Genomic DNA, 24960 nt, shown 5'->3' with positions numbered 1-24960 from the left:
ATCAGCGGGATCCGTTAAAGCGTTCCAGAGTTATAACCTCATAAAGTGACAGTGGTCAGAATTGTAAAAATTGGCTCGGTCATTAAGTATGTGTAAACATGTAAACCCTTAAAATGTTTTTTATTCTTAAATATCTTAAAAATTACAAATATCCCAGTGAAAAAAGAGAAAAACAGGATCAAAAAAGTGCACCTCTCCTAGTGCTATCCCTGCACTTAGCTGCTCTCCCTACCTAGCAGTGGAGGTTGGCACCCTGATAGAACGATTTTGGCGCCCCCACTCAACGGTGGCTGTCCACTGCTACCCCTGTTAACTTTCTCGACGGCTACAGGTGGGAAAACAATGAGCTATAAAAAGAGATGAAATAAAGTACAAAGAACAGCAAACAAAAAATAAAAATAAGGTGCACATAAAAAATCCCCAGTTGTTTGTCCAATTTAGAGAAAGATTTTTTACACAAGACAACAATAACATGGGGAATCGCAGTGTGTCAATACACATACATGGTTCAAGAAAAATATTATTTCTACCAGAACTAAAACAAAGTCAGTCTCTTTTGGCCACAGATAAAATATGCCTTATAGAGCGGTCAATATCCCCTTTTTGCACCAAGGCACATAATTAAGGGCCACACAATGACCAACAAAAAGACCAATGATGTAAGTCTGGTAACGTATGCAAAGCTATTATGGGTGGCTAACCCGAAATGATAGCCCCAGATTTATGGTACTTAGCTTCCCAGCTTCGCAGCAATCATTATTAGGTCGCCTCGACGCGTTTCCCCGAACTACGGTTCATCAGGAGGCAATTCAGAGCAGGAACCATTACGCCAGAGATGCAGGTGCCATGATGCAGGACAGACCTGAAGATCCAGGGGAAGGGGAGGTGTTTTTATACCTATAGATAGACTCTCACTGGTCCGAAATTAATGGCCAGTGAGATGTCCGCCCCCTATCTCCAGAAAAGGACTGGGTAATATAATGAATTAGTCTAAGCATACAGACTTAATTGATAAAGTAATGTCTACAGATATCCGTGGGTCCCTCCCCACAGACAAGACAGATCATAAATACATATATATATAGAGTACATATCATACCGGTGATATAGATATAGTGGCGTCCTCATGGAACGCTTGAACAATGTCATGGACGGCGCCATCTTAATGACGCGCACACGCCGTCTTCATAAACCACACTGCGCACGCGCCGGTACAGCCAGCTCGCGCATGCGCATAGTGCCCTCACGGACACGCCTGCACGATGTCTTAGACGGCGCCGTCTTCATATATCAAAGCGCGGACGCGCCGTCTTCATACAGCAAATTGCGCACGCGCCGGTATTGCAAACCCGCGCATGCGCATAATGCCCTCGGAGAGGAATAATAAGCGGTACAGTGCGCATGACAGGGATCTTAGTTCATGGTCTCCTCTGCGCAAATATGCACTATGCGAAGATTACTAAAAACAACAGGCATAATGTCTAGTGACTGTATGGACCTACATGTAAATGTTAATATATACCTAGACCCAATAAGTCATATTATTGTTTAGATGGATGTTAGATATAAATGGGCCGAATGTCTTTTAAATAGTATAAACTGCTTAAAAAGAATCTCAATACACAGTCTAGAAAATACAGGCACATAAAGTACCATAGACATCACAAGACCAAAGTCCAGAATGTAAGAACCGTCACTTGGCTGAGATACCATGTCATGATAGACATGCTATAGTATCAATAGATGCAGCATCTAATTTAATAAGCCAGCCCATTGTTGTCATAGACTATGACAACACTATGCACTATGCACTATGCGCATGCGCGAGCTGGCTGTACCGGCGCGTGCGCAGTGTGGTTTATGAAGACGGCGTGTGCGCGTCATTAAGATGGCGCCGTCCATGACATTGTTCAAGCGTTCCATGAGGACGCCACTATATCTATATCACCGGTATGATATGTACTCTATATATATATGTATTTATGATCTGTCTTGTCTGTGGGGAGGGACCCACGGATATCTGTAGACATTACTTTATCAATTAAGTCTGTATGCTTAGACTAATTCATTATATTACCCAGTCCTTTTCTGGAGATAGGGGGCGGACATCTCACTGGCCATTAATTTCGGACCAGTGAGAGTCTATCTATAGGTATAAAAACACCTCCCCTTCCCCTGGATCTTCAGGTCTGTCCTGCATCATGGCACCTGCATCTCTGGCGTAATGGTTCCTGCTCTGAATTGCCTCCTGATGAACCGTAGTTCGGGGAAACGCGTCGAGGCGACCTAATAATGATTGCTGCGAAGCTGGGAAGCTAAGTACCATAAATCTGGGGCTATCATTTCGGGTTAGCCACCCATAATAGCTTTGCATACGTTACCAGACTTACATCATTGGTCTTTTTGTTGGTCATTGTGTGGCCCTTAATTATGTGCCTTGGTGCAAAAAGGGGATATTGACCGCTCTATAAGGCATATTTTATCTGTGGCCAAAAGAGACTGACTTTGTTTTAGTTCTGGTAGAAATAATATTTTTCTTGAACCATGTATGTGTATTGACACACTGCGATTCCCCATGTTATTGTTGTCTTGTGTAAAAAATCTTTCTCTAAATTGGACAAACAACTGGGGATTTTTTATGTGCACCTTATTTTTATTTTTTGTTTGCTGTTCTTTGTACTTTATTTCATCTCTTTTTATAGCTCATTGTTTTCCCACCTGTAGCCGTCGAGAAAGTTAACAGGGGTAGCAGTGGACAGCCACCGTTGAGTGGGGGCGCCAAAATCGTTCTATCAGGGTGCCAACCTCCACTGCCAGGTAGGGAGAGCAGCTAAGTGCAGGGATAGCACTAGGAGAGGTGCACTTTTTTGATCCTGTTTTTCTCTTTTTTCACTGGGATATTTGTAATTTTTAAGATATTTAAGAATAAAAAACATTTTAAGGGTTTACATGTTTACACAGTTTAGATCATTCCCTGATTCTATAGATTTTTTTCTTTATAACTCGGTCATTAAGTACCAAATTGGCTCTGTCACTAAGGGGTTAAAGGGAACCTTTCAACAGGATTGTGCTCAGTAACCTACACACAGTGTCAGGTTGGCGCCATTATACTGATTAAAATGATACCTTATTTGATGAAACCCGTCTTGTGGTTGTTGTTTAAATTTTTATTTTCAGTTTTGAGTTAATGATATCTTCTTGCTTTAGGGCAGCCTGTGAGCAGGGCTGGGGCTGTGGGCGGGGCTTTATATGGTGCTCTGTTTACATATACATACTGAATATAATATGGTTTGGAAACAAATTAACATTCAGCAGGCAGGCGCAGCAGGTGGCCAGACCTGCACTGTAGCATGATTGCATCTATAATATCCATTTAATTATTTTATTTAGTGATATAAATTACTTCCGAAAAAAAAAATCTCTCAAAATGGTGCCAGCCGCGCCTGCGCAGTAGCATCTATTGGCAATTTGATAGATGCTACTGCTCAGGCATCACCGGCACCATTTTGCTAGAGGAAAAAAAAGCATTTCTGAAGAAATTTAGATCACTAAATAATATAAAAGATATTGTAGATGCATCATGCTATAGTGCCGGCGCCTGCCTACTGAATGTGATTTTTTTTTAAATGTTTTTAAACCATATCATATTATATTATATGGAGCACGAGAATCTCATTAACTGAAAACTATAAATAAAGATTAAACAACAACCACAAGACGGATTTCATCAACCCAGGTATCATTTTAATCAGAATAACGGCGCCAACCTGACACTGTCTGTAGGTTACTGAGCACAATCCTGCTGACAGGTTCGCTTTAATATAAAATATAAATTTATGCTATGAACAATGGCTTTGCCTATAATAAAGTATTGTTCTAGGGAAAAATCCTCTTGTCATATCCATAGATATGCAATAAATATCTGAGTGATGGGGTCTAGTCACTGGTAAACACTACTTTTACATATTTTGCCTGGACCCCACCCTGGTGTATATATCCCTGTGACATCATTGGCATGTGCCACCAGGTACGTGCACGCCGAGGTCAAAGCTAGCCTCTGATTGCCCGGCAGCATATTTTCCGCTCACAAACCCGATGAGTCTGTGCACTGCAATACACTTAAACTGGATTTGCGTCTGAGGATGTCATCCAGTTGAAGTTTCTGCTAGCATCAATGGGCCTCCACCCGCATAAGTCCAGTCGTGGTTACATGGAGATGATGGGGATACGGTCATTGAAAAATACCTGGATATTTTAGTGGTGGGCAATAATGTGGTAGAGGATCTGTATTTTCCTCCCCCTTCCTCCAGATTACCAGGAGCGGGCATTGCTGACTACAAACCGGGTGAGATTGTTCCTTATTTACCACTCTATTAATATTTAAACAAGAATTTAGTGGGGATTTGATCTTATCATGGCATTTGTTACACATCTCTTTGCACTGGCACACGAGGAATTTGGTTGATATTTTTGCTATTCTAATGTATTAGGTGCTGCAATTTTTTTTCCTGTTTTTTTGCTGTGAGCTCAAACACTTTGTATGTGATACATCATAAAGTCAATTATTGGGCTTGGGTTTTGGAGCCTCCATTTACAGTGCCTTGAAAAAGTATTCGGCTCCCTGGAACTTTTCAACCATTTCCCACATATCATGCTTCAAACATAAAGATACCAAATGTAACTTTTTGGTGAAGAATCAACAACAAGTGGAACACAATTGTGAAGTTGAACGAAATTTATTGGTTATTTTAAATTTTTGTGGAAAATCAATAGCTGAAAAGTGGGGCGTGCAATATTATTCGGCCCCTTAAACTTAATACTTTGTTGTGCTACCTTTTGCTGCGATTACAGCTGCAAGTCACTTGGGGTATGTCTCTATCAGTTTTGTACATTGAGAGACTGAAATTCTTGCCCATTCTTCCTTGGCAAACAGCTCGAGCTCAGTGAGGTTTGATAGAGATCGTTTGTGAACAGCAGTTTTCAGCTCTTTCCACAGATTCTCGATTGGATTGAGGTCTTAACTTTGACTTGGCCATTCTAACACATGGATACGTTTATTTGTGAACCATTCCATTGTAGATTTTGCTTTATGTTTGGGATAATTGTCTTGTTGGAAGACAAATCTCCGTCCCAGTCTCAGGTCTTTTGCAGACCAACAGGTTTTCTTCAAGAATGGTCCTGTATTTGGCTCCTTCCATCTTCCCATCAATTTTAACCTTCTTTCCTGTCCCTGCTGAAGAAAAGCAGGCCCAAACCATGATGCTGCCACCACCATGTTTGACAGTGGGGATGGTGTGCTCAGGGTGATGAGCTGTGTTGCCTTTACGCCAAACATATCGTTTGGCATTGTTGCCAAAAAGTTCGATTTTGGTTTCATCTGACCAGAGCACCTTCTTCCACATGTTTGGTGTGTCTCCAAGGTGGCTTGTTGCAAACTTTAAACAACACTTTTTATGGATATCTTTGAGAAATGGCTTTCTTCTTGCCACTCTTCCATAAAGGCCAGATTTGTGCAGTGTATGACTGATTGTTGTCCTATTGACTGACTGTCCCACCTCAGCTCTAGATCTCTGCAGTTCATCCAGAGTGATCATGGGCGTCTCTGATCAGTCTTCTCCTTGTTTGAGATGAAAGTTTAGAGGGACGGCCGGGTCTTGGTAGATTTGCAGTGGTATGATACTCCTTCCATTTCAATATGATCGCGTGCACAGTGCTCCTTGGGATGTTTAGGCTGTGTGCACACGTAGCAGATTTTTTGCGGTTTTTTCATGGTTTTTCGCTATAAAAACGCTATAAAACCGTGAAAAAAACGCTAACATTAAGCATCCTATGTAACAGATTGCAATCCGCATTTTTTATGCACATGCTGCATCTTTTTCCTGAGCGGAATCGCAATCCAGAAAAAAACGCAGCATGTTCATTAAAATTGCGGAATCGGGGCGATTCTGCACACATAGGAGTGCATTGATCTGCTTACTTCCCGCACGGGGCTGTGCACACCATGCGGGAAGTAAGCAGATCAAGTGCGGTTGGTACCCAGGGTGGAGGAGAGGAGACTCTCCTCCACGGACTGGGCACCATATAAGTGGTAAAAAAAAAAGAATTAAAATAAAAAATAGCGATATACTCACCTTCTGGCGGCCCGACCTTCTCAGAGGCTTCCGAGGTGTGTGTGAAGGACCTGCGATGACGTCGCGGTTGCGTGACCGCTACGTCAATGGAAGGTCCTGAACACACAGCATTAGGAACGGACGCCGCTGAGGTGAGTATAACCTTTTTTTTTTCTTTTTTTTATTATTTTTAACATTCTGTCTTTTACTATAGATGCTGCATAGGCTGCATCTATAGTAAAAAGTTGGTCACACTTGTCAAACACTATGTTTGACAAGTGTGACCAACCTGTCAAACAGTTTTCCAAGCGATGCTACAGATCGCTTGGAAAACGCTAGCACTCTGCAAGCTAATTATGCTTGCAAAACGCTAGTTTTCTGCGGGCATATGCATGCAAATTCTGCATGCGATATACCCGCGGCAGGAGGCGCAGAATTGCCGCGGAAATTTCCGCGGCAATTCTGCTACGTGTGAACTCAGCCTTAAAGTTTTGGAAATCATTTTGCACCCAAATCCGGCTTTAAACTTCTCCACAACAGTATCACGGACCTGCCTGTTGTGTTCCTTGGTCTTCATGATGCTCTCTGTGCTTCAAACAGAACCCTGAGACTATCACAGAGCAGGTGCATTTATACGGAGACTTGATTACACACAGGTGGATATTTATCATCATTAGGCATTGAGGACAACATTGAATCATTCAGAGATCCACAATGAACTTCTGGAGTGAGTCTGCTGCACTGAAAGTAAAGGGGCCGAATAATATTGCACGCCCCACTTTTCAGTTTTTGATTTTCCACAAAAATTTAAAATAAACAATAAATTTCGTTCAACTTCCCAATTGTGTTCCTCTTGTTGTTGAGTCCTCACCAAAAATTTACATTTGGTATCTTTATGTTTGAAACATGATATGTGGGAAAAGGTTGAAAAGTTCCAGGGAGCCGAATACTTTCGCAAAGGCACTGTATGTTTTGTTATTTTGTTGTGAGCTCAAATTACTATGAATGTGACGTATCACAAAGTGAATTGTTGAGCTGGGGTGGCATAGTCCCCACTTATGTGGAATTAATTTTATATATTATTATTTGTTTGTTGTTTGTTTCTCGTACTGTACCTGACCAACGGTCTTTTAAGGAATTATTAAAAGTTATATTTTAAAATCAAATTTAATTTTTCTATCGCTACCTTGCTATATATTAATTTTTGGATTGTAGTCTCCTATTAAGGGCTTGTTTCCACTTGCGAGAAACACGTCCGTGTCTCGCATGTGGAAACCAAGCTCTGGTGCCGGCACTTGGGAGCTGAGCTGTGCAGCTCCATGTATTCCTATGCGGCCGCACGCTCCGCTCCCAAGTGCCGGCACCAGAGCTTGGTTTCCACATGCGAGACACGGACGTGTTTCTCGCAAGTGGAAACAAGCCCTAACTTATGTCTCGGTCAAACCCCTGCATGTGGAGGAACAGTTAAGGTAGCCTTATTAGAGCTCCACAAAAAAATTGCTATAATACGACCATGTGCATGAGCCCTTAAAGTGATTTTTATGTGCTCAGAAATCAGAAAGAACAGAAGTTGGCTTTTATGGCCTGATAATTTTTAAGATATATGATAGATAGATAGATAGATAGATAGATAGATAGATAGATAGATAGATAGATAGATAGATAGATAGATAGATAGATAGATAGATAGATAGATATGGGACAGATAGATAAATAGATAGATTAGTTTGATTTTCTTTTCATTTGCTAATTTTAGTATTTTTGTAAAAACCTGATGTAGTTTTAGGTCAATTTTAGGCAAAAATATGGAAAATTAAATTAAACTTTCAAGCACAATTGTAGATAGATAGAATTACACTTTCATAAGGTATATTTATATCTGATTAATCAATGATAAAATTAGAAAACCATAAGACACATACTTCTTGAGACCCACAGATTCCGGTGAAACATTCTCAGGAACCTCTGGCGGATGGCTAAGGTTTCGCCACCTGAATATCATGTTTTTCACTGCCCGCATTAATGCTTGTAACCACTGTTTGTACAAGACTCACCACTCAGTTTGTGAGCACTGGACCATGAGAATATTTTCAGGGTTAGAGGTCAAACGGACCCCTGCATTGTCTTTCTGAGATCAGCAAGCCATTTAGTGAGAATAACAAATGCCAAAAAGTGTTATCCTGTTTTTTTGAATAGAAGGCTTATCAAGTCTGTGCAATATCCTTGGATTTATCACTATATATGATAAAGAACAATGATCTGAACATTTATAGCTCGACTATCTCTGCTTTTACTTGCAGGGTTATCTATGTCATGAAAAGGTGAGAAAGAAGTACTTGCCTGCAGGTATCAGTGTCACCTGTTTGATTTGAGTGATACTCTGCAGGTGGATCTGTACACATTGGTATGGCCAGTTTAAGGAGTTAGGGTACCGTCACACAGTGCAATTTTGATCGCTACGACGGCACGTTCCGTGACGTCGCAGCGATCGTATGATTATCGCTCCAGCGTCGTAGACTGCGGTCACACGTTGCAATCACGGCGCTGGAGCGATGCCGAAGTCCCCGGGTAACCAGGGTAAACATCGGGTTACTAAGCGCAGGGCCGTGCTTAGTAACCCGATTTTTACCGTGGTTACCAGCGTAAAAGTAAAAAAAACCAAACCGTACATGCTCACCATCTGATGTCCGTCCGGTCCCTTGCCGTCCGCTTCCTGCTCTGACAGATCCGGCCGTACAGTGAGAGCAGAGTGCAGCGGTGACGTCACCGCTGTGATCTGCTCTCACTTTCCGGCCGGCAGACAGTCAGAGCGGGAAGCGGACGGCAAGGGACCGGACGTTACTTTTACGCTGGTAACCACGGTAAACATCGGGTTACTAAGCGCGGCCCTGCGCTTAGTTACCCGATGTTTACCCTGGTTACCAGCGAACGCATCGCTGGATCGCTGTCACACACAACGATCCAGCGATGTCAGCGGGTGATCAAGCGACGAAAGAAAGTTCCAAACGATCTGCTACGACGTACGATTCTCAGCAGGATCCCTGATCGCTGCTGCGTGTCAGACACTGCGATATCGTAACGATATCGCTAGAACGTCACGAATCGTACCGTCGTAGCGATCAAAATTGCACTGTGTGACGGTACCCTTATTCCCAAGATAGGATAGGGAATAACTTACTGATCATTGGGAAGCTCCTGACGTTTGCGACCAATGCCGGATAAAGACAGAAAAGGGCCCCAGTGTAAATATATTGACCCTTTGCAGTTCAATTTCTCATGATAATGCACAATTCCACCTGCTTTGGAGGTGATTGTGGGCCCCATTATCTCTTGGGCCCTTGTGCAGCTTCCCAGGTTGCACCAATGGTATGTTTGCCCTTGAGTGGGACATCAGCAATCCCGATAACGAGGTCCTGGAATTTGGTTACCGGGCTCTGTAAAGCCCCATCTTGTATGGATTAGACGCACCCATGCGCAACCTCTGCGCCATTCATTCTCTATGGGACTGTTTCATTCTTTGAATCATTGGGGGTACTATTGGCTTGACCCCAAGCAATCAGAAAGTTTTCCACTATCCAATGGGTGGGGGGTAACTTACTATCTTGGAATTAACTCTTTAACCTGCAAAGTTTCATGATCTCAATGGGCAGTCCCAGCCAGGGTCGGGAAAATAGATCAATAGAATCTCCTCAACATTGCTAGGATTTCTTTTACTCTTTGGTATAGGAGTGATTTCTAGAGCTACTGAATTTTTAGAATAATTTATATTGCAAAGTAAGACTAGCAGTAATAGCAATCATTTATATGTAGATACATGGTTAGAAGAGCCAATGCTCATATTTAATTTTAAAGTATATGGACTGCACCTTACAAAAAAAGAATTCAAAAGAAAAATGGGTAAAAAAATACAAAGCTGGTAGAAATATCCTCCATCAGATGTAAAGAAACTACCTTCCATTGGATGCCATACTATAGAGCCATCCTCTCTTAGAAGAATTGCTTCTGGTATAGAATGACCCCATAAAACAGCGATATACAGCTCACAGTGTGAGCATGTAGGAAGATGCAGTAAAGGGTCGGAGGCAGAGCAAGTGTTAACGTGGGGTTTAATTTAAAAGGTATACTACTCGCAGGGAGAAAACAGATAAAACAATATAAAGGAACACAGGGGACGTAACTCAGGGGAAGTGGGTGTGAAGCATAGGGTAGCAAACTTATCAGTCTGCCGACTTCAGAATGCGGTTAGTTCAGGATGTGGACATTGGCGCCAAAGCAGTGGTGCATAAGGGGTCCAGTATGGTCCTGGAAAAGATAGCGTCCTGGATCCTGGCGGCGGCGGTGATTCCTCGTGGTCCAGTGTAGTCCTGGAAAAGATGACGTCTTGGCTCCTGGCGGCGACGGTGATACCTTGTGGTCCGGTCAGTGATCGGTGTGTCAGGAAACAATGAGCCGGACAGAGCACAGTCTTTCCCCCTGTCAGCGTACAGGGACAATGAGCAACTCGATTCAGGTACTAAGGGAAACCCCTCACAGCGGGTGTCCCAATTCTTCCATCGGTGCATGCACAGGCTTATGTCCTGACTGGGCATTCTGTCACTCACAGTCAGCGATGTCAGTGGGGACCAGGTACGTCGTTGTCGGCAGTCTCTGTTAACAGCTTTAGCCTCTGCTGGTTTTTGCCTGCTCTGGCAGTAACCCCCCCCCGCAGAAGCCCTGACACTGCCCTCCTGCGCGATGCACGTTCCCACGGTAACTGTCAGATTACTCGCACGCTGCAATTCCCTCAGCTTAGCCACGCCCCCTTTTCGCAACTGCCGGGAACAGTCCAGGGCCTTAAGCTTTCCCCCCTGCAACATAGGTGACAGCCCCAATGGTTCCGGACCCGTCACAGAGGAAGCACGCCTATCTGGGTTCTTCTCCTTACAACAGCAAGGCAGCAAACAGCGTGCCTAAGGTGTCATAACATTAGGCTTTCATTTGTTGTAGTCATGTAGTGCTATTTCCTACAACTTTCTAAAATCCAGACAGAAAGACTGAGGATTTCCATCATTTAAAAAAATAAAAAAAACTGCAGAAAGAAACATGACAAAAAACTTGAGGAGGATGTTAAGCTGTATGGACTCCCTGTGACAGTGTACTGCCTCCTACCCTGCTATGTGCATAATGAGAATGGGATTTTGGCAAATCTCATGCACCTCCTGCTTATAGGAATTCACTTTCTCTGTGGATCTTAAAATCTTCTGCATGTCCATGTCAATCTTCTGTTGCAGATTTGATTTGGAAGATTTCTCCCTTTTCAAGGTTGTGTTGATGAAATCTGACAAGGAAAATTAGACTTAGGCTGGAGTCACACTTGGCGTAAGACAATACGCCACGTATTATACGTCCGTACTACGGCCGTAATACGGAGAAATGTTCCCAAAATATTGATCCGTAGTCAGGGTGTGTCAGCGTATTTTGCGCATGGCATCCTCCGTATGTAATCCGTATGGCATCCGTACTGCGAGATTTTCGCGCAGGCTTGCAAAACCGACATCTAATGGATTTATGTGCTCAAATGTTAGGGAAAACATATATACAGTATCTATATATATATATATGTCATTGAGACACATATATATATTCTGTATTTAGATTTCATTCAGCGCGATATCTGTGAACAGCCGGTAATTCAATTGCCGGCTTTTCATTTCTCCTGCACAAACCCGACAGGATATGAGACATGGTTTACATACAGTAAACCATCTCATATCCCCTTTTTTTTGGCATATTCCACACTACTAATGTTAGTAGTGTGTATGTGCAAAATTTCAGCGCTGTAGCTGCTGAAATAAAGGGTTAAATGGCGGAAAAAATTGGCGTGGGCTCCCGCGCAATTTTCTCCGCCAGAGTGGTAAAGCCAGTGACTGAGGGCAGATATTAATAGCCAGGAGAGGGTCCATGGTTATTGCCCCCCCCGTGGCTAAAATCATCTGCCCTCAGCCACCCCAGAAAAGGCACATCTGGAAGATGCGCCTATTCTGGCACTTGGCCACTCTCTTCCCACTCCCTGTAGCGGTGGGATATGGGGTAATGAAGGGTTAATGCCACCTTGCTATTGTAAGGTGACATTAAGCCAGATTAATAATGGAGAGGCGTCAATTATGACACCTATCCATTATTAATCCAATTGTTGGAAAGGGTTAAAAAACACACACACATTATTAAAAAGGATTTTAATGAAATAAACACAGCGGTTGTTGTAATAATTTATTGTTCTCGCAATCCATTTCCAGGCCCTTGCTTGGCAAAATAATAAACGCACAAGATACATACCTTCTGCTGAAACGTCACGTCCCACGAAGTAATCCATCTGAAGGGGTTAACTAATATTACAGGCACGAGCTGCGATAAACCACTCGCTCGTGCCTGTAATCCCCGGGTGCTGAAAGGAAAGCTGGATCTGTACTTACATTGAGTCGCGGTGAGGCGCCCTCTGGTGGATGTTCTCATGAACTGCAGCCTGGGAACTTTTTCCCACGCTCCAGGTCATATGAGGACATCCACCAGGGGGCGCATCACCGCGACTGAAGGAAATGTAGGTCAATGACCTACATTTCATTCATTCGCCGGGGGATTACAGACACGAGCACCGCTGCATTTAGCAGGGCTCCTGCCTGTAATATTAGTTAACCCCTTCAGATGGATTACATCGTGGGACGTGATCTGACATCAGAAGGTATGTATATTGTGCGTTTATTATTTTGCCAAGCGAGGGTTTGCAAATGGATTGCGAGAACAATAAATTATTACAACAACCGCTGTGTTTATTTCATTAAAATCCTTTTTAATCATGTGTGTGTGTGTGTTTTTTAACCCTTTCCTACAATTGGATTAATAATGGATAGGTGTCATAATTGACGCCTCTCCATTATTAATCTGGCTTAATGTCACCTTACAATAGCAAGGTGGCATTAACCCTTCATTACCCCATATCCCACCTCTACAGGGAGTGGGAAGAGAGTGGCCAAGTGCCAGAATAGGCGCATCTTCCAGATGTGCCTTTTCTGGGGTGGCTGGGGGCAGATGTTTGTAGCCGGGGGGGGGGGGCAATAACCATGGACCCTCTCCTGGCTATTAATATCTGCCCTCAGTCACTGGCTTTACCACTCTGGCGGAGAAAATTGCGCGGGAGCCCACGCCAATTTTTTCCGCCATTTAACCCTTTATTTTAGCAGCTACAGTGCACAAATTTTGCACATACACACTACTAACATTAGTAGTGTGGAATATGCAAAAAAAATGGGGATATGAGATGGTTTACTGTATGTAATCATGTCTCATATCCTGTCGGGTTTGTGAAGGAGAAGGAAAAAGCCGGCAATTGAATTACCGACTTTTCACTTACACCGCTGCGTATTTCTCGCAAGTCACACTGCAGGTCCGTGTGGAATCCGTATTTTTCTCGCCCCCATAGACTTTCATTGGCGTATTATTTGCGCAATACGCTGACAAACGCAGCACGCTGCGATTTTGTACGGCCGTAGAACGCCGTATATTACGGATCCGTAATATACGGCTAATAGGAGCAGCCCCATTGAGAATAATTGTGCCGTATGTTATGCGAGTTTTACGGACGTAGTTTCTGCGCTCTTACGTCCGTAAAACTCGCATGTGTGACCCCGGCCTTACACTTTCAGATTTTGCTGCAGACTGGCATAGGCTTGGTGAGTAAGACTAATGGATCCGAGGTGTGGACCAGGCCCTATACATCTCTGAGATACTTTGCTATATCCATTCTTAAATCCTGACTGATTTCCACTAGTTTTCTTCTTGATGCTGAATGAAGTTTTTTTTTTCATGAAGTCTAGTCTGGGCATTGGGATCAGTCTAATAGTAGGTTCACGTGACAGTTTAAAAATTCTTTCAGAGTTTCTACTATAAAAGTGTGATGATTTTTTCCCCTTGTCAGGCTACTTTCACACTAGTCCGTCGGTATGGGCTGTCGCAAACCGTCGGCCCAACATACAGTGTGTTAATGTAGCACAACGGGGGCAGCGGATGCAGTTTTTCAACACATCCGCTGCCCCATTGTAATGTCCGGGGAGGAGGGGCGGAGTTTCGGCCGCACATGCGTGGTCGAAAATGGCGGACACGACGCACAAAAAATGTTACATGCAACGTTTTTTGTGCCGACGGTCCGCCAAAACACGACGCATCCGTCGCGCAATCTGTATTTTTAACAGCAGCAGTCATTAATAATGTACAGGACCATTTACAGTTTCCTATGCTACATAATTGCAATGTTAAAATCGGGTGCTATATTGGGGCATCCGTTTTGTTTCTCGCACCCATAGAATTGAATGGGTGAGTCTCATCCGATTTCCAGAAGAAACTAGTGCATGCTGTGAATTTTTACATATGCTAAATCGGTCAGTGACTAAAATTATTCACCTGCACTGTCCCACTGAATAACATTGGTCCGAGATCGACCCGTTTTTTAACAGATAGCACTTGGACAGAAAATACGGTCATGTGCACGAGCCATAAGGCTACCTTCCCATGGGTGTTGAATTTCTCGAAGCAGTCATGTCTGCAAATTGCAAATGTGTCTGGCTCCCTGTGTGCGCCCTCATAGTAGATGGGTGCAGAAGCTACATGCACTAGTCTCGTTCATAAATTAGACCAAAGTCTCATCCACAAAAGTGGGACAATTTTTCCTCACTTGTCATCCGTTTGCAATCTGTTTTTTTTTTACAGCAGCAGCTGTTAATCATTAACAAGACCATGTACAATTTCCCATGTTACAAAACTGAAATGTATTTTTAAAAACCGTATGCTATACTGTGGCTTCGTATGTGACTCCATCAGTTTTTTTCTCGCACCCATAGACTTGAATGGGTGAATCTCATCTGATTTCTGCAGGAAAATTGTGTATGCTGCAATTTTTTTCCCACACCAAATCGGTCATCGAAAATTATCGTTCATCTGTACAGCCCCATTGAATAATATTGGTTGGAGTTTGATCCGTTTTTTCAATGGTCATGTGCATGTGCATGAGCCCTAAACCTAACTTCACATGGGTGTTGAATTTCTCGGAGCAGTCATTTCCGCAAATTGTAAATGTGGCTGGCTCCGTGTGCTCGTCCACATAGTAGATGGGTGCAGAAGCTGCCTGATATTTACACACCCTAGTCCATAAAATAGACCAGAGTTAGCACATGTTGTGAATTTTTCCATGCTGACCTGAAGTCCATGTACAGGGTGACAAAGGCTAACATTGGGCCATATGTTTTTCCTGAGTAGTCCATTATGCACATGGATGGAAAATACACCCATATGAACTTTGCCTTGGTGTTCAGCTTTCATATTGTCCATGTTCTACAGGAGTAACATCAATGTGCAAAACCATCAGTACTGGATCCAGATTTTAACGGAAAAGTTTCAAGGCTCCACATCTGAGATTGTTAATTCTTCATCAGAGTTCCGCTGTGAACAAGAAACAAATATAATATAAGTAGTGACCCTATTGTCTGGCCTGCCATAATTGTCTGTATGTCTATTAAGAGTGTATCCATGAGATTCTTGGAGGGTCAGTCTGTGTTTGCTTTTCACAACAGGATAGAAAAGAAGGCTCTTTGCTCTTACCTGCTCCCACTTTTACAGCCTTTTATAAAGGGTTAGCGAAGTGGGTGAGAGATTGAGTAGAATTTTCAAGAAACGCTTCTATCTCTAATTTCTTCTACCAGAAAGTATTTTTTAGGGATTAATATGACTTTAGGAAAGCACATAACCTTGTCACATGACTACTTCATCTAGTGCTGTAAGCAAACAGCATTGGAGCTGACTGAGATATCAGACAGGACATCACCGTCACTGGCTTGTTTGCCTAATGTTAGGGGTCTTGTGGGAAAACCTTTAAATGGAACCTGTGAGGCAGTGAGGGGGATCATATGCGAGGGTCGATATGTATCCCCCAGGATGCGGACAGAGTCCTATTAGACACGCTGAAGTGCCTTGTGGCCACAGCAGGATGCAAGGCAAAATAAAAGTCCCTGGCTATCTGTCACACTGCACCAACCCCACTGCACTACAAACCTTAGGTACTTATATGTGCCAACAGCTATTGCTTTCTCACCAAGCTGCTTGCCTATTACCCTGTAGCCCATCCAAGCTTTGTACAGGTCTACAATTTTGTCCCTGATGTCCTTAGACAGCTCTTTGGTCTTGGCCATGGTGGAGAGGTTGGAGTGTGATTGATTCAGTACGTGGACAGGTGTCTTTTATTCAGGTAATGAGTTCAAACAGTCAAACAGGTGCAATTAATACAGGTAATGGGTGCAGAGTAGGAGGGCTTCTTAAAGAAAAACTAAAATGTCTGTGAGAGCCAGAATTCTTGCTGGTTGGTAGGTGATCAAATACTTATTTCATGCAATAAAATGCAATTTAATTATTTAGCAATCATACACTGTTATTTTCTGGCTTTTATTTTTAGATTCTGTCTCTCACAGTTGAAGTGTGCCTACGATAAAAATTACAGACCTCTCCGTTCTTTATAGGTTGGAAAACTTGCATAATCGACAGTGTATCAAATACTTATTTTCCCTACTGTATGTACAGAAATATACAGTAGGGGAAATAATTATTTGATCCCTTGCTGATTTTGTATGTTTTCCCACTGACAAAGACATGAACAGTCTATAATATTAAGGGTAGGTTAATTTTAACATGGAGAGATAGAATATCCAAAATAAAATCCAGAAAATCACATTGTATAAATTATATAAATGTATTTACAGACCAGTTAGACGCTCCTAATCAACTCGTTACCTGCATTACTGTCTTACATAGTATATAATGATATAATTTGATTTTCTGGATTTTATTTTTGATATTCTATCTCTCAATGTTAAAATTAACCTACATTTAAAATTATAGACTGTTCATGTCTTTGTCAGTGGGCAAACTTACAAGATCAGCAATTGATCAAATACTTATTTCCCCCACTGTATGCACTAACAGGACTTGGCATGCTATTAATAAGATTAATCCCTTAACCCCCGAAGCTTTTTTTGTTTTTTCATTTTCGTTTTTCGCTCCCCTTCTTTCCATAGCCATATTTTTTGCAGAACAAGTTGTACTTTTGAATGATACCATTGGTTTTACCATGTCATGTAACAGAAAACAGGAAAAAAATTCCAAGTGCGATGAAATTGCAAAAAAAGTGCAATCCCACACTTGCTTTTTGTTTGGCGTTTTTGCTACGTTCACTAAATGCTAAAACTGACCTGCCATGATGATTCTCCAGGTCATTATGAGTTCATAGACACCAAACATGTCTGGGTTCTCTTTTGTCTAACTGGTAAAAAAAATTCCCAAATCTGCTAAAAAAAAATTGCGCAATTTTCCGATACCCGTAGCGTTTCCATTTTGCGTGATCTGGGATCGGGTGAGGGCTTATTTTTTGCGTGCCGAGCTGATGTTTTTAATAATACCACTTTTCTGCAGATACGTTCTTTTGATCGCCTGTTATTGCATTTTAATGCAATGTCGCGGCGACCAAAAAAACATAATTTTAGCGTTTTGATTTTTTTTTCTCGCTACGCCATTTAGCGATCAGGTTAATCCTTTTTTTATTGATAGATCGGGCGATTCTGAATGCTGCAATACCAAATATGTGTAGGTTTGATTTTTTTTAAATTGTTTTATTTTAATCGGGGCGAAAAGGGGGTGATTTGAACTTTTATATATTTTTTTATATTTTTAAACACTTTTTTTTTAATTTTGGCATGCTTCAATAGCATCCATGGGAGGCTAGAAGCATGCACTACTTGATTTCCTGTGCTACATAGAGGTGATGCACAGATCACCTCTATGCAGCAGAAATGCAGGGTTGCTTTGAACGCCGACCACAGTGTGGCGCTCATAGCAATCTGCCATCAACAACCATAGAGGTCTCAAGGTGACCTCTGGTTGTGATGGCAACGCACCGATGACCCCTGGTCAGCGGTGCTAGTACCTCCGGCCGCGCTGCCGGGAGCGCTTGTTAAATGCTGCTGTCAGTGTTTGACAGTGGCATTTAACTAGTGATTCTGCTCGTGCCCTTTGCGTACACATGTCAGCTGTTGAAAACAGCTGACATGTCGCGGCTTTGAGGTGGGCTCACCGCCGGAGCCCACCTCAAAGTGGGGAATACTGCCAGCTGATGTACTATCCCCTCAGCTGGCAGAAAGGGGTTAATAACGGATGTTGGAGGATTGTTTTGCCATACTGAATACACTTGGGAATGCAAATCATCAAGATCCTCTGCTTGCAGCTCCCTTTGGAATTGCTGACTAATGACGTCTCAGATGTGCTTGATGGGAGGCAAGTCTGAGGATGCTGCAGGCCATGGTAGCATGTTTAGGCCATGCAGATTGCTCAGCTCAAAGTAGCCTAGCAAATTGCATCCTGGTATTGTTGTATTGAAAAACAGTTTTTGGGACACTTTGGAAAAATGGCTGTACCACTAGTTCCACAACCAAATCAATGCAGTGCTGAACTGTTTGTGTACCTGCAATGATGACTACGGTACATAATGCCACCCCACACCATAATTTTGGAAGTAGGTGTGAGATCTTCATTGTCTTGAACAGAGTATCCAGCAAATCCAATAAAGTACACTAATAGTCAGTATGAATCCCTGCTTTGATCATAGATTGGTTGCATAAGTCGGAAGTCAGTATAAGCAGAAATGAATGTACGGTGACCTGCTTTGTACATCCTGTCTTGGTCATATGGACATGTGGTCAACCACTGCGGCTAATAACTGGTCGGTTGCAGAAGAGAAAACATAAATGGGTTTTGTTGACAGGCACCAAGTGGAAAGAGACATCTGGGAGAAATGCAATAGGACCTGGGTGTGATTGTGCTAAATGAACCCAATAGCTCTAGATGAAGTGCTGGAATATTAGTCGCTTACGGTCTAAAATTACAACAACAAATGGTAAAAATGTACAGTATATTTAAAAATGAAATAAATACCGGTACAGCAATGGATGGTGGCTGAAACGCGTTGCTGTATCTGCTTTTATTTTTCTTATAGAAAGAAAATAGAAATAGAAAATTGGGTTAAAATGCACCTCTTGCAATAGCCAGACAGCAAGTAGTGGAGACAGGTGTGTGATGGGGGGTATTCATACAATGTCGTTGTGTTTGATTTAACAAGGGCACATTATGACAGGCCAGCAATACACAACACAACACAAAGATTCGCTATTAGCATGTGAGGCCCTCGGTGCTATTTGTTCATTGCAGTGTTATTAATGTGCAAATAAGGCTTTTATTCCCCTATTAGATAGCACTGTGAGCAGGAAACCAATTATACAGACATCCCAATAATTCCTAATTGGGGTTTTCATGAGAACAACCAGGTCAGATGATGTCTAGATCATTAACATATAGAGATTATTTGCTAGAACCTGTAAATTTTACATTGAAGGCAAAAATTAGCATGTGTAAATCCAGACTCCTCCTTGAATGTCACTTGAGACTCCATAAATCGGCATACAGTTCTTTGAAAGCAAAATCCATTGACACTTTTATATCTTCTATTCTGTTGCTCCGTTCCCAAGAAATCAGCGTTTTAAAGCTTATATAAATGAGGCATTAAGTACTCTGGGCACGACAGAGCACTTCCCGAGCCCCTGCCTCTTGAGTTTGTTTGCCCATGTAGCACAAGGCAAAGTAATCACACTATGAGAGAGGTGGAGCGTGCAGAATTTCTAAAAGATCTCATGGGAAAGCCCTCTTGTTTTTTAGGATAAAAAAAACTACATAAAAAAATATTCATCTGCAGTTAATTTGTAGATTTTACTAGTATCTATTGTTAATGTTATGTATGACTGCTACCGAAATCAATTTGTGAACAGATCTCAGTAAATGTAGCTGGATTTACAAGTGTTCTGCAGATGAATGTCCTCATGGCTATGGCTACATTGAAGCCAAATGCTCATCTGACTGCCAGATAGTACAGCCGACCGGACATAAGCCGCTGTCAGGAACCTCTGGCAGCAGCTTATCTCCAGTGAGAAATCCGTTATGTCCAATCTTAATTTTTTTAGCATTGACAGAGATTCGGGACACCTCCATACACATTATAGCGTCATCTGGTTCCACTGTAAACCCACCAAAATCTGCCGGTGACTTATCTTGTTTTGCAACAAAAATTTACACATATTGAAATCCAACATGCTGTTCCATCTTTCCTCCAAAACATGCAACATGACTGTTCAGTTCCCATGAAATCGGTGCGTTTCAGCCACATTTACTCTTTTGTTATCTTGTTGTTTTGTCAATATAGTTTTCAAATATCCTTATAGATGTAGCGATATTCTGCTCCTAAAGATATTCTGAATGCAATCACAAATTATTGTAGGATAGTATATCAGGATATTTTTATTGATTTAACTGTCTTACAGTTATTGTTACAATTTGCTTTTTTATTTGCAATTTTTCATAATTTTTAATTTCTCCTAATGATAATTTTACAGGGTGAAAGTATGAAATAATCAATGAGAAGTAATTACTTTGTTATTTATTGTTTATTCAGATTGATAATTTCACTGTACAAATCATTATTGCTGGAAGTTCAATCACAAAACATTAAATTCTGCTTCTTGCATAATTTACATTTTCTCATTTTTTATTTTTTGCAAAGCCTCCAACAGTTTTGAGAGGGATGGTTAGGCAACAACAATGTTGCCTATCCAGCAGGAAGAAGTTTTCTCCTTTCTAGGCTCCAGGTCGTTAGCTTGGTAAAGGTTTTTCAAACCACTGATTGTTTGTCAAGAGGTTTTCCTAGCATTAAAATGTGTTGTGAATTGAGCCATATTTCATTCTTGTTAAATTGTGTCACTCTAAAGAAAGAGTTCTTTTTGACGGTGTGAGGTAATGCGGGAGATTATATGCGAGGGTCGATACGTGTCCCCCAGGATGCGGACCGAGTCTTATTAAACCCGCTGGAGCACCTTGTGTTCACAGCAGAACATCTGTGAATCACAAGGTGAAATAAAAAAAAAGAGTGATTTGGGTCCATGTAGTTGACCCAGTCAGATTTTTAGGAAAATCCATAAAGGGCTTTTATTTTTAGAGGGATTTGAAGGTTTTGGAGTGGGGCGACTTCCTCTCTCCACTCTGAGTTTTGGAAGTGGCCATATGGCCACGATTCCATTTAAGTCTGTCAGTTTTGCCTTGGGTGTTTCAGTTTGGAGTTTGCAAGCGGCAGAGCCGGAGGCTCTGTGCAACCCAGGTCTGTGTGGAGCTAACACAGAGCCAGAAACTTCAAAGCGGCCGATACACCCAAGAGACACAGCGGAGTCATTGCCCACAGCAATCTGGTTTTGAACACAGACTGTATTTCTGCTAACCCGGCTGTGGTCCAGAGGATATCACTCCTGTATGTGAGTCTGAGAATAAAGACACTGTTTTTGTTATACTTTCTGTGGTCCTTGCCTATCTGTCACACTGCACCAACCCTGCTGCACTACATATGGGTGGAGAATACAGGCAGTGTGACCTGAGGCATACCAAAAGCAAGTTGCATGTCAGTAATTAAACCTGCAGTGCTACAGCTCAAGCCTGCCTGTAAAATGGAGGAAATACTCTAGCAGTTGGCAGCACTCAGCAGCAGCTGCAGCTTCAGCGGCAACAGCAAGAGCAACATCAGCAGCACAATCATCAGGAGCTGCTGTACCAGCAGCAGTAGAAGACTAATGATATGATTCTGCAACATATTGCGGCCCTGCGAGAGATGCCTTCACCAGTGACCCCTATCCGTTCGAAGACAAATCCGGTCAGCGCTGAGGTAGATGAGTCCTGAGGACCATATGGAAGCCGTCCACACTGTGTTTGAGCACACAGCAGAGCAGGACAGCTTGCTGTTTTCCCAGTGTGTGGAAGTCGTGGCCAACTTCCTCATGGGAGATGCCCTGAAGGCCTACTTTGACCTGAGTCAGGATCATGCCCTGGACTATGGGAAACTGAAAGGTGAGATCCTTGCCCGCCTGGGGGTTAACACGTATGTATGGGCACAACGGGTGTTCCAATGGTTCTTTGTGGAGGCCTGACCCACCAGGTCTCTGGCATATGACTTGCTGCAGCTAGAAAAAAAATGGCTTCAGCCTGAGACCTTAACCCATTCCCATATGGTAGAGAGGGTGATAGTCCATCGGCTGGTGACAACTATTAGGTGTTGGCACTGAGAAGGGCCAGGACATGTGGCTGCCAACTACCCCGACAGCCGAACCCATGGACTGCGGGTTTGCTCGGCGTGTGTCGATGTACACCTATGCTGTCTTCACCGTGGAAAAAAGTGGGTGTTGTGTGTATTCATAGTGAACTCCATGAGTATCTGACGATGGAGCTCACATTTTTTTACTCCATGCAGAGAGATTAAACATGTGGTGGGGGTAGTGAAGAACCTTACTTATGGGGCTGTTCTGGGAAGGGACTTGCCCCTTTTTTGGTCTCTGTGGAAAAATAAAATTAACCCTCCCCGGCCAAATATTTTTCCGGGTGTAGAGCCTGACGATCCCAAAATTTGGATTAGTGCCATAGGAGTCACCCCCATAGGGAAAGAGTATGAACCCAATAGGTTTCCCCTAGAGGTGATGTCAGGAGAGGCTGAGGAGACCCCAACAATCCTCACGCTGGAAGTGACCCAGGGAACGTTTGGGAAAGCCCCGCTACAGGATCCAACACTGGCCCAGTCAAGGGAAAGAGTAATCAAGGTAAATGGGGTGGCTCAGCAACTGGGTGTGGAGACGGTGTTCCCACACATGGCAGTCAATTAGGAGTTACTCTATAGGGTTGATAAAATCCGTGACGAGGTGGCAGAACAGCTGGTAGTGCCCTAATCCTACCTTTGAGCAGTGCTCGAACTGGCTCACACCCACATGCTGGGGGGGCACTTTGGGGCTAAAAAGACACAGGAACGCATATTACAACGGTTCTTTTGGCCTGGGGTCTACACCGAGGTGCAGAGGTTTTGTGAAGCATGTCATGAATCCCAACTGACCTCACTCACCACAAACTATCGGAGTCCATTGGAACCTCAACCCATTATAGAGGTACCTTTTGAGCGGATTGTGCTGGATCTGGTAGGGCCAATAGTAAAATCCACCCGTGGCCACCAACATATGTTAGAGGTTGTAGACTACACCACTTGGTACCCAGAGGCCATTTCTCTTTGACACACCTCAGCTAAGCTTATCGCCTGGAAGTTGTTTGCCATGTTCTGTCGCCTTGTACTAACTAAGGAGATACCTACTGATCAGGGGACTCCTTTTATGTCCAAAGTGATGAAGGAACTGTGCAAGATTCTCAAAAAAAAGCAGTTGCAAACGTCGGTGTACCACCCCCAGACCGAAGGATTAGTCGAGCTGCTCAACAAAAAACTCAAGTCCATGTTAAAAGGGTGGTTTCCAAGGATGGAAGGGATTGGGACATGTTACTGCCCTACTTAATGTTCGCCATTCGCGAGGTACCGCAGACTTCCATGGGATTTTCACCCTTTGAGCTACTTCATTGCAGGCATCCTAAGGGTCTGCTGGATATAGCCAAAGAGACGTGGGAGCAGGAACCTATGCCGCATAAGAGTGTAATTGAGCATGTGGCCAATATGCAGGAAAAGATCGCAGTATTCTTGCCTATAGTAAAAGAGTATTTAGTGGATGCTCAGACAGCGTAGAGCTGCGCATATAACAGAAAGACCACAATGCGCTCCTTTAAAGAAGGAGATTGGGTTTTAGTACCCACTGCCGAAAGTAAGCTTATGGCCAAGTGGCAAGGGCAATACGAAGTTCGGGAAAAAGTTGAATTATTGAGTATACCAGCCCAGGAAAAGAAAACCCTCAACAGTTGTATCACATTAATCTGTTAAAAGCGTGCAAGGACCAGGAGTGTATGCTTACGGATGCGACTCCAGCTGTATCATCTGGGGACCCTCTTATATTGGCCCGGATGGAGGCTGAGAAAGAGGTCAAGATAGGAGACACTCTCTCTAAGCAGCAAAGTTTAGAAGTTTGGAAATTAGTACAAGAGAATATGGATGTATTCTCAGAACTACCCAGCCGTACCTCTGTAATCCAGCATGACATTGTCACCAAGCCTCATTTAAGGGTGCGAATGAAACCGTACCCTGTGTCCGAGGCCCGGAGACAAGCCATCGCAAGTGAGGTAAGACAAATGCTCCAGCTAGGAGTAATTGAGGAGTCCCGGAGTGGGCTAGCTCCATTGTGCTGATCCCAAAGCCGGACGGGTCATTGCGGTTCTGTAATGATTTCCGGAAGTTGAATGAGGTGTCGAAATTTGACCTTTATCTAATGCTCAGGGTGGAAGAGCTGATTGAGCGACTGCGGCAGGCCCAGTACTTTACCATGCTTGATCTGACCAAGGGTTACTGGCAGGTGCCTCTTACAGAGTCAGCAAAAGAAAAGACCACCTTCATAACACTGGAGGGTCCATACCACTATGACGTCTTGCCATTTGGAATACATGGGACACCAGCCATGTTCCAGAGGCTGATGGACATAATCTTAGAACCCCATTAGAAGTATGCCTCAGCTTACTTGGATGATATCATCATCTTTAGTACTGACTGGCATACCCACTTGTCCCGGGTACAAGCGGTAGTAAATTCGCTCAGAGCCTCGGGTTTGACGGCGAATCCCAAAAAATGTGCGATAGGGCTTGAGGAAGCCCTGTACTTGGGGTACGTGATTGGCCGTGGGGTTATCCAGCACCAAATAAATAAAATTGAGGCCATACAGAACTGGCAACGGCCTGTTACCACTAAACAGGTAAGAGCGTTCCTAGGCATCATTGGGTATTA

This window comes from Ranitomeya variabilis, chromosome 1, assembly GCF_051348905.1.
Source record: "Ranitomeya variabilis isolate aRanVar5 chromosome 1, aRanVar5.hap1, whole genome shotgun sequence".
Taxonomy (NCBI): Eukaryota; Metazoa; Chordata; class Amphibia; order Anura; family Dendrobatidae; genus Ranitomeya; species Ranitomeya variabilis.
The sequence above is the reverse complement of the archived record's forward strand: the minus strand, read 5'-3'. Positions refer to the sequence as shown.